The sequence below is a fragment of the Lissotriton vulgaris genome, chromosome 3_1 (genome assembly GCF_964263255.1).
Source record: "Lissotriton vulgaris chromosome 3_1, aLisVul1.2, whole genome shotgun sequence".
NCBI lineage: Eukaryota > Metazoa > Chordata > Amphibia > Caudata > Salamandridae > Lissotriton > Lissotriton vulgaris.
The window spans coordinates 933,085,119-933,093,833 of NC_141689.1; the positions used below are offsets into that span (position 1 = coordinate 933,085,119).

The 8,715-nt window shown below is 47.4% G+C and overlaps 1 pseudogene; it reads right to left on the reverse strand.

Moving 5' to 3' along the window:
- Positions 1-4,745, reverse strand: part of LOC147727234 (uncharacterized) — a 65,502-nt pseudogene extending 60,757 nt beyond the window's left edge.
- Positions 4,746-8,715: the final 3,970 nt, after the last annotated feature.

The following is an 8,715-nucleotide window of genomic DNA, read 5'->3' on the forward strand; positions in this document are numbered from 1 at the left end:
ATGCGCTGTGCAGCTAGGCCCTAACTCTTCTTATCCACCATGGATTTCCTGAAAAACAAATGCAATCAACATTAATCTGTGCCCGCAGTGCTCCCAGACCCCAAAACCCACCCACAAAAACCTGGAAGCCCCCCAAACAGCACCCCAAAGACAGGCAAGTGAGCAAAAACGCAAAAACTTTTTCACCATGGATTTGGTCCAAAACACTTCATTCCGATATTAGACCTTCCGAGCTATGCCCCCAGACCCCTGCAGCCACCCTCAAAAAAGCAGAACACCCCCAAACAGGCAAAAAGCAAAAATGGGCCTACCTTCATTTCTGTCCAAATGCGCTGTGCAGCTAGGCCCTAACTCCTCTTTTCCACCATGGATTTCCTGAAAAACAAATCCAATCAACATTAAACTGTGCCCGCAGTGCTCCCAGACCCCAAAACACACCCACAAAAACCTGGAAGTCCCCCCAAACAGCACCCCAAAGACAGGCAAGTGAGCAAAAACGCAAAAACATTTTTACCATGGATTTGGTCCTAAACACTTGATTTTGATATTAGACCTTCCGAGTTATGCCCCCAGACCCCTGCAGCCACCCGCAAAAAAGCAGAACACCCCCAAACAGGCAAAAAGGGACCTACCTTCAATTCTGTCCAAATGCGCTGTGCAGCTAGGCCCTAACTCCCCTTTTCCACCATGGATTTCCTGAAAAATGCAACCAACATTAAATTTTGCCAGTAGTGCTCCCAGACCCCAAAACCCACCCACAATAACCTGGAAGTCCCCCAAACAACACCCCAAAGACAGGCAAGTGAGCAAAAACGCAAAAACTTTTTCCGCTCTGATTTTTTCCAAACCACTTTTATCCGGTATTAGAACTTCACAGCAATGCCCCAGACCCGTCAACTCACCCGCAAAGAAGTAGAACACCCCCACAAGTGCAGAGTCTTTCTTCATTGGGCGTAATCCAGCCATCTGCATTGAGGGAAATAGGAGTCTGGAGGAGGAGGATAGAGGAAAATGTTCTTGTGAACTTGTGAACCTGAGGAATGCAGCCTGGGGCACCTTCAAATCAATAAGCAAATAAGTGAAGACAGTTCTGCTGATGGGCTTCTGTTTGTGATTAGGTGATTAAAGTTTGTATTTATATAGATTTTGCAAAACAAAGAAAGACAGACACACAGGAATAAAAGTGAATAAGGACGAAAAAGAAAGTTAGTGATTCATTGACTCATTTTCAGGGCTCGGTGTCAGGGAAAAAGAGCTCGTCCTCAAACTCTGCGAATTCAGACGGGAGTAGGTAGGCTAACAGAGAAGAACTTCCCTCATCTAAGTTGGTGTCCTCCTCATCTTCTTCCTGAGTGCATTCTCGTATTTTGTAATCTGGTGGTATGAAATGCTGATTCATCTTTATCATTGTTACCCTCTCCACATTTTTGGGCGAGAGGCGGGTCCTTTTGGAAGTTACAATGCCACCAGCAGCACTGAAAACACGTTCAGAAGACACACTTGTGAGTGGGCAAGACAAGTAATTTATAGCCAGGTTGGTGATCAATGGCCACACATCTCTTTTCCCATGCCAATACGCCAATGGTTCATGATGAACATAGACCTCTGTTGAGTCATTCAGATAGGCCTGCACCATCGACTCAAGGTTCTCCTGGGTTGCTCCACTTTGCTTACTTTTTTCTGGGACCTTTTGAGAAGCAAACACAAGCTGAGTTAGCCAATCCTCTTCTTCACACAATATTACTGTTGTGTCTGGTGCAGATGATACAGTTGCTGGTGTCTGTAACGGCTGAGAGGGAAAATCACTCACTTCTGCCACAGCCACAGATGCAGAAGTGGATTTTTTGACTCCGGATGGCCTGCTGATACTGATGTACTGCCTTTTCCTTCAATTTTGTGCCGTTCTCTTTCAAACCTAGTGGCTGACACAGCTAGCCAATGTTTGTACTTTGTAACATCTGCGTCATCAAAAGGAAAGATGACTCTGCCGCCACTGCCTTTTTGTACCGTGGATCCAGAATAGTAGCAGAAATGTAATACTGTTCTGTGTGGATTTTTTTAAGACGTTCATCGCGAAGTAGGCACTGTCATAACTTCTCCGCCAACTCAAATGCTTCTTGCTTTCCATCTTTTTGGAACGTAGAAGGCACCACCTTCAGTTGGTGCTCTAGCATGCGCAACAATGGGATAGCTTTTCCCAAATTACAGTCCTCCCTGCTGACTGCACGCGTGAAGACCTCAAAAGGACGAAGCATGTCTGTCAGGCTTTTAACTAGTTGCCATTGCTACACCTGTATCCTCAGGTCAATCATAGGTATACCCAGTGTAAAGAAATACTGATCGACTACGTCATACTGCTCATACAGACGCTCAAGCATGTAGAAGGTTGAGTTCCAGCGTGTTACCACCTCCTGGATGAGTGCTTTTTCATATTGCAGGCACCTCAGCTGCTTCCGGGCCTTAAAAGAATGGTTGAAATGTGTGCACATTCTTCGGCAGGTGGTCAGTAACTCGTAGACTGGAATTTCTTCACTCAAGAATTTTTTAACAACCAGGTTTATACAGTGCGCCAAACACGGCACTCTGAAATAGTTACCCTTATCCATGGTCTTAACTACATTGGCGCCATTATCCATGGAAACATAACCAATTATGCGCTTTCTTGGAGACAGCCATTGAAAGACCTTTGTATTAAACTCATGCAAAATGTTTTCTCCTGTATGATTTTTCTCCATAGCAAACATGGCTAGTGTTGCATGTTTCCGAGCAGCTTTATAAACTTTGTCTGAGTCAACACCTGTGCTTAGCTTTGCTGCAACCCCTGAAAAAGAGACCCAATGTGCAGTGATGCACATTTAATCAATGGCTTGGTAACTGGTCCACATGTCTGTTGTCAGATGTTTAGTGTGAACAGCATTCTTCTGCAAAGCGGCCCCAATCACCTCCAGCACATCTATATGCAGTGCTGGAACCGCAACTCTGGCAAAATAGAACCGGCTAGGAACCTTCCATTTAGGGCAGAGCATTGCCACCATTTCAAGAAACCCCCCCCTTCCACAAAAGAAAAAGGGAGAAGGTCCAGCGCTAGCATTTTAGCCAGCTTAGTGTTATACAGACGCGCCATTGGGTGGTTGCGTTCAAATGACGCATCTGAAAACAACATGCTTCTAACGGTGGGCTGGACCATTTTACGGGATGCTGATGACTTCTTCGACCCAGTTACGCTCAGTGATGAACTTTTTTTCTCATTGGTGTCTCACTCTCTCCCACACTCTTAGTGTGGATCATATATCTTGCAGGGGGTGTGCTGCTGACAGGGGTACTGGGTGTAACTGAAGAAATGTTTGACGCTTCTTCCTCCTCGTCATCATCAGATGAAACATCAACGGATACAATCTGTTGACTTGGAATTCGGGCTGCCTTGATCTCCCTTAGGTGTGCATGCCATTTGACAGTGTGCTGTCTCTCAAGATGACCTCTCTGGCCTCCGGTACCATAGCTGGTACCAAGCTTACCACGACTAACTCGAACCTTACAAATGTTACAAATGGCTATGTTCTCCCTTGTTGGGCTAACACTAAAGAAGTCCCAAACTGCGGACTTCAAATGTCTGTGGGGGGCGGAGGAGGTGATACTGGGAATGCTAATGCCAGATGAAGTGGAGGATGTGTGTTGCCGAAATGTACTACGTTGTGCACTTACAGCACCACTAATTGAGGAAATGGAGGTCGAGGTGGATGGAGGTCCCTTCTGGCGAGAAAATATGGAAGCTGTAGGTGGTGGTGTACTAGTTAACTGCATTGGTGGTGGTCCCATTGACACATCGCCAACATCACGCTCAGCAGCATTTCAGGATAGGGTGAAAATGTCTGTTTGCTGCATGCACGCTGAGGCTGGAGTGACGTCTATGATGACAGCGCCATCATCGTAAGAGTCTTCTTCAGCAGGAGTATACTCCACTTCTTGTTCAGCGTCATCATCACACTCCATAACTATGAGACTTTCGGGGACCTTCCTTTTACGCTTAGCTACCTTTGTCAGATCATGGTATGCCTCACTCTCAAACAGCGCTGGTGGTTCCCAATTTTCATCCATCTCATCAGAAGGAAGGGGGCTTGAAGAAGATGTAGACACCATCCTTGATCTTTTCCTTGCTGGGGATCTGGAAGACAATGAATCATCAGGAGGAGTGGCTTCCTCAAATGATACCTCGCCTTGAATGTCGATTTCCAGATGTGCCCCTACTTGGGGAGGAACAACTATTATGGGTACTTGTGCCGCTCCATGCACCTCTGCTTGCGCCTCTCCTTGCGCCGCCTCTCCTTCCACATGTACTTGGGCTTGTACTTGCACATGTGGTTGTTGTTGCGGCTGTGGTTGTTGAACACTCGTCAGATAAGTTACAACAGCCTGTGTTGATTGAGGGATGCTGCTACTTTCTTGCGATGAGCCAACATCACTGGGCGATGGTGATTGAACAACTATACTGGCTGCCTCTGCAGCACTCAAGGGCTTGGACCTAAGTTGGCGTGGTGGTGGTGGCACTGAGCCCAATGGAGCGGAGGTGCTGCTCCTAGCTTGGTCCCCAGCAGACCCCGCTGCTGCTGCAGGCGTACTTTTTTTTCCCCAAAAAATGCTGCGGTCGACACACCAGTCTCCTTTGTAAGTGGCGCCACTTGCTTCTTCTGCTCCTTACTGGCAACTTTCTTGCTAGAGGAGCTATGGGCAACTTTTTTTGGGGCCATCTGCTTCAAATGTCAGAACAGCAGGCCGCAGTTGCACAAGTTGCAGAGTTGTCTGCGGCCACAGGTGACGTTGTGCTGCACACACAGCAGCAGGACTTGTTCCTGGCACTGACGAGGAACAATGAGGCTGATGATTTGTCTTTCTGCACCTAAAAGCAAACGAAGCCAGAGGAACATCAGTTAAATAAATGTTGCATATGTAGCGCTTCAATTAATAGTTTGCAAGTAAGCATTTTTATTATACCCACCCCCAAAATGGAAAGACCAATAAAATGCACCACTGACAGAGTACCCCTGGGCATAATGGATGAAAGCATGGCAGACTGGGTGCAGGCCTATGGCATAACAAAGCACACTGCCTGGCTTCAAAATGGCAGCTAACCCCCACCCACATGGCCAGGCCCTGCCTGGACCAGGCCTCAAAATGACCCCCACCCACATAGACAGGCCCCAACACCACCCCAAAAAAACGAAAAACATATACAAATCACCACAATCCAATGCCATCCATGCCCTCAATGATGTTTACATTTAAGACACCCCACAGAAAGACTAGGCCCATGGACCACTGAGTAACTCTGGGCATAATGGATGAAAGCAAGGCACATTGGATTCAGGACTACGGCACAAAGGACACTGCCTGGCTTCAAAATGGCCCCTTGACCCCCACCACATGGCCAGGCCCTGCCTGTACCAGTCCTCAAAATGGCCCCCACCCACATGGCCATGCCCCATCAACACCCCAAAAAAATCGAATAACACATACAAATCACCACAATCCAATGCCATCCATGCCCTCATTGATGTTTACATTCAAGACACCCCACAGAAAGACTAGGCCCATGCACCACTGAGTACCCCTGGGCATAATGGATAAGAGCATGGCAGACTGGGTGCAGGCCTATGGCCAAACAGAGCACACTGCCTGGCTTCAAAATGGCCCCTAGACCCCCACCCACATGGCCAGGCCCTGACTGGACCAGGCCTTAATATGGCCCCCACCCACATGGACAGGCCCCAACAACAGCCAGAAAATCGAAAAACACACAAAAATCACCACAATCCAATGCCATCCATGCCCTCCATGATGTTTACATTAAAGAGACCCCACAGAAAGACTCAGTCCATGCACCACTGAGTACCCCTGGGCAAAAGGCCCCACCAACAGCCAAAATATCGAAAAACACACAAAAATCACCACAATACAATGCCATCCATGCCCTCCATGATGTTTAGATTGAAGAGACCCCATAGAAAGACTCAGTCCATGTACCACTGAGTACCCCTGGGCAAAAGGCCCCAACAACAGCCAAAAAATTGAAAAACACACAAAAATCAACCCAATCCAATGCCACCCATGCCCTCCATGATGTTTACATTCAAGAGACCTCACAGAAAGACTCAGTCCATGCACCACTGAGTACCCCTGGGCAAAAGGCCTCAACAACAGCCAGAACATCGAAAAACACACAAAAATCACCACAATCCAATGCCATCCATGCCCTCAATCATGTTGAAATTCAAGACACCCCACAGAAAGACTCGGTCCATGCAACACTGAGTACCGCTGGGCATAATGGATGAAAGCATGGCAGACTGGGTGCAGGCCTATGGCACAACAAAGCGCACTGCCTGGCTTCAAAATGGCCCCTAGACCCCCACCCACATGGCCAGGCCCTGCCTGGACGAGGCCTCAAAATGACCCCCACCCACATGGACAGGCCCCAACAACAGCTAATAAAATCGAAAACACACACAAATCACCCCCAATCCAATGCCATCCATGCCCTCCATGATGTTTACATTGAAGAGACCCCACAGAAAGACTCAGTCCATGCACCACTGAGTTCCCCTGGGCAAAAGGCCCCAACAACAGCCAAAAAATCGAAAAACACACATAAAATCACCCCAATCCAATGCCATCCATGCCCTCCATGATGTTTACATTCAAGAGACCCCACAGAAAGACTCAGTCCATGCACCACTGAGTACCCCTGGGCATAATGGATGAAAGAATAGCAGACTGGGTGCAGGCCTATAGCACAACAAAGCACACTGCCTGGCTTCAAAATGGCCCCTTGACCCCCACCACATGGCCAGGCCCTGCCTGTACCAATCCTCAAAATGGCCCCCAGCCACATGGCCATGCCCCATCAACACCCCAAAAAGTAAAAAAACACATAGAAATTATAACAATCCAATGCCATCCATGGTCTCAATGATGTTTACATTCAAGACACCCCACAGAAAGACTAGGCCCATGCACCACTGAGTACCCCTGGGCATAATGGATGAAAGCATGGCAGACTGGGTGCAGGCCTATGGCACAACAAAGCACACTGCCTGGCTTCAAAATTCCCCCTTGACCCCCACCCACATGGCCAGGCCCTGCCTGGACCCGGCCTCAAAATGGCCCCCACCCACATGGACAGGCCCCAACAACAGCCAAAAAATCGAAAAACACACACAAATCACCCCAATCCAAAGCCATCCATGCCCTCCATGTTGTTTACATTAAAGAGACCCCACAGAAAGACTCAGTCCATGCACCACGGAGTACCCCTGGGCAAAAGGCCCCAACAACTGCCAAAAAATCGAAAAACACACAAAAATCACCACAATCCATTGCCATCCATGCCCACAATGATGTTTACATTGAAGAGACCCCACAGAAAGACTCAGTCCATGCACCACTGAGTACCCCTGTGCAAAAGGCCCCAACAACAGCCAAAAAATTGAAAAACACACAAAAATCACCCCAATCCAATGCCATCCATGCCCTCCATGATGTTTACATTCAAGAGACCCCACAGAAAGACTCAGGCCATGCACCACTGAGTATCCTGGGCAAAAGGCCCCAACAACAGCCAAAAAATCGAAAAACACACAAAAATCACCCCAATCCAATGCCATCCATGCCCCCAAACAAACAAGATCAACTTACTTGTGAAATTTCTAATCCAAAAGTGATCCAAAGAAAGTCAAAAAGGCCTCAAATCCAAATATCCAGCAGCATCCACAAAAAGTAATCCTTCCAGGTCCGGATCCAAATCAAATTGACCAGGACATGAACAAAGCACTGGGAGGAGCCTGCTAGACAGGAACTGGAAGTTGGAGACTGTGGGGCACTTCCTTCCTCCCACCCCCCCAAAATGGACTCCTTGCAAAAAAAAGAGCAGGCAAATGTCAACCTGAGGAGTTATTCTGATAAAAATCATCATTTTCAGAAGGTTTATGCTGCCTGAAAGTGGATTTCTTGTTGAGAATTGCAAAGTTTGCAATTTCGCGAGTGCGAGATTGTTGCTGCCCGCCGCATCAACGAGTTCGCAATTGTTTACTCCCGCGATACGTGATCACAAGCCTTTATGACGTACTCACAATGACAAACTCTCGCTGTGCAAGGTGGCGAGCCGCGATAATGTAATCACGGTCGACAAACTCCCGCGGGATCAAGCAGCAAGGTACAAAATGGCGCAGCACACACAAACATGGAGAAAAACAACTCTTCAAACGCTGAATGACGGTAAGTGAACGCCGTGCGCCGCAATATTGTAATTTGTCAAGCGTGACCAAGCAAAAAAATCCGCTGCGTGCAAATTTGCGAATTGTCGGCAAATTCGCGAGAATTCGCAAATTGCGAATTTGCCGAAAATCCGCAAATTCCGCAAGCGGCACGGATTTTACGCTCATACTTAATTCGATGCTATAAGTTCCAAAGCTGTACTGTTTCTGTGGATTCTCTCTTGAAAGTACTGTGTGACAGATTTTACATGTGACAAAAGGCGAATTTACCGTTTTCTCTCTTTCTGTTTTTTTTTTTAATTTCCGTACTATGGACTCTCTCTGTGTTCTAGGGGTTTCAGGAACAAACTTTTCTGAAGATGAAGTAGAAGAATGAACTTTTTACACAAAACAACTGTTGCTTCTGTGGCTCCTGTTCTTCTGCAAACTTACAATGGACTGTTGTCCG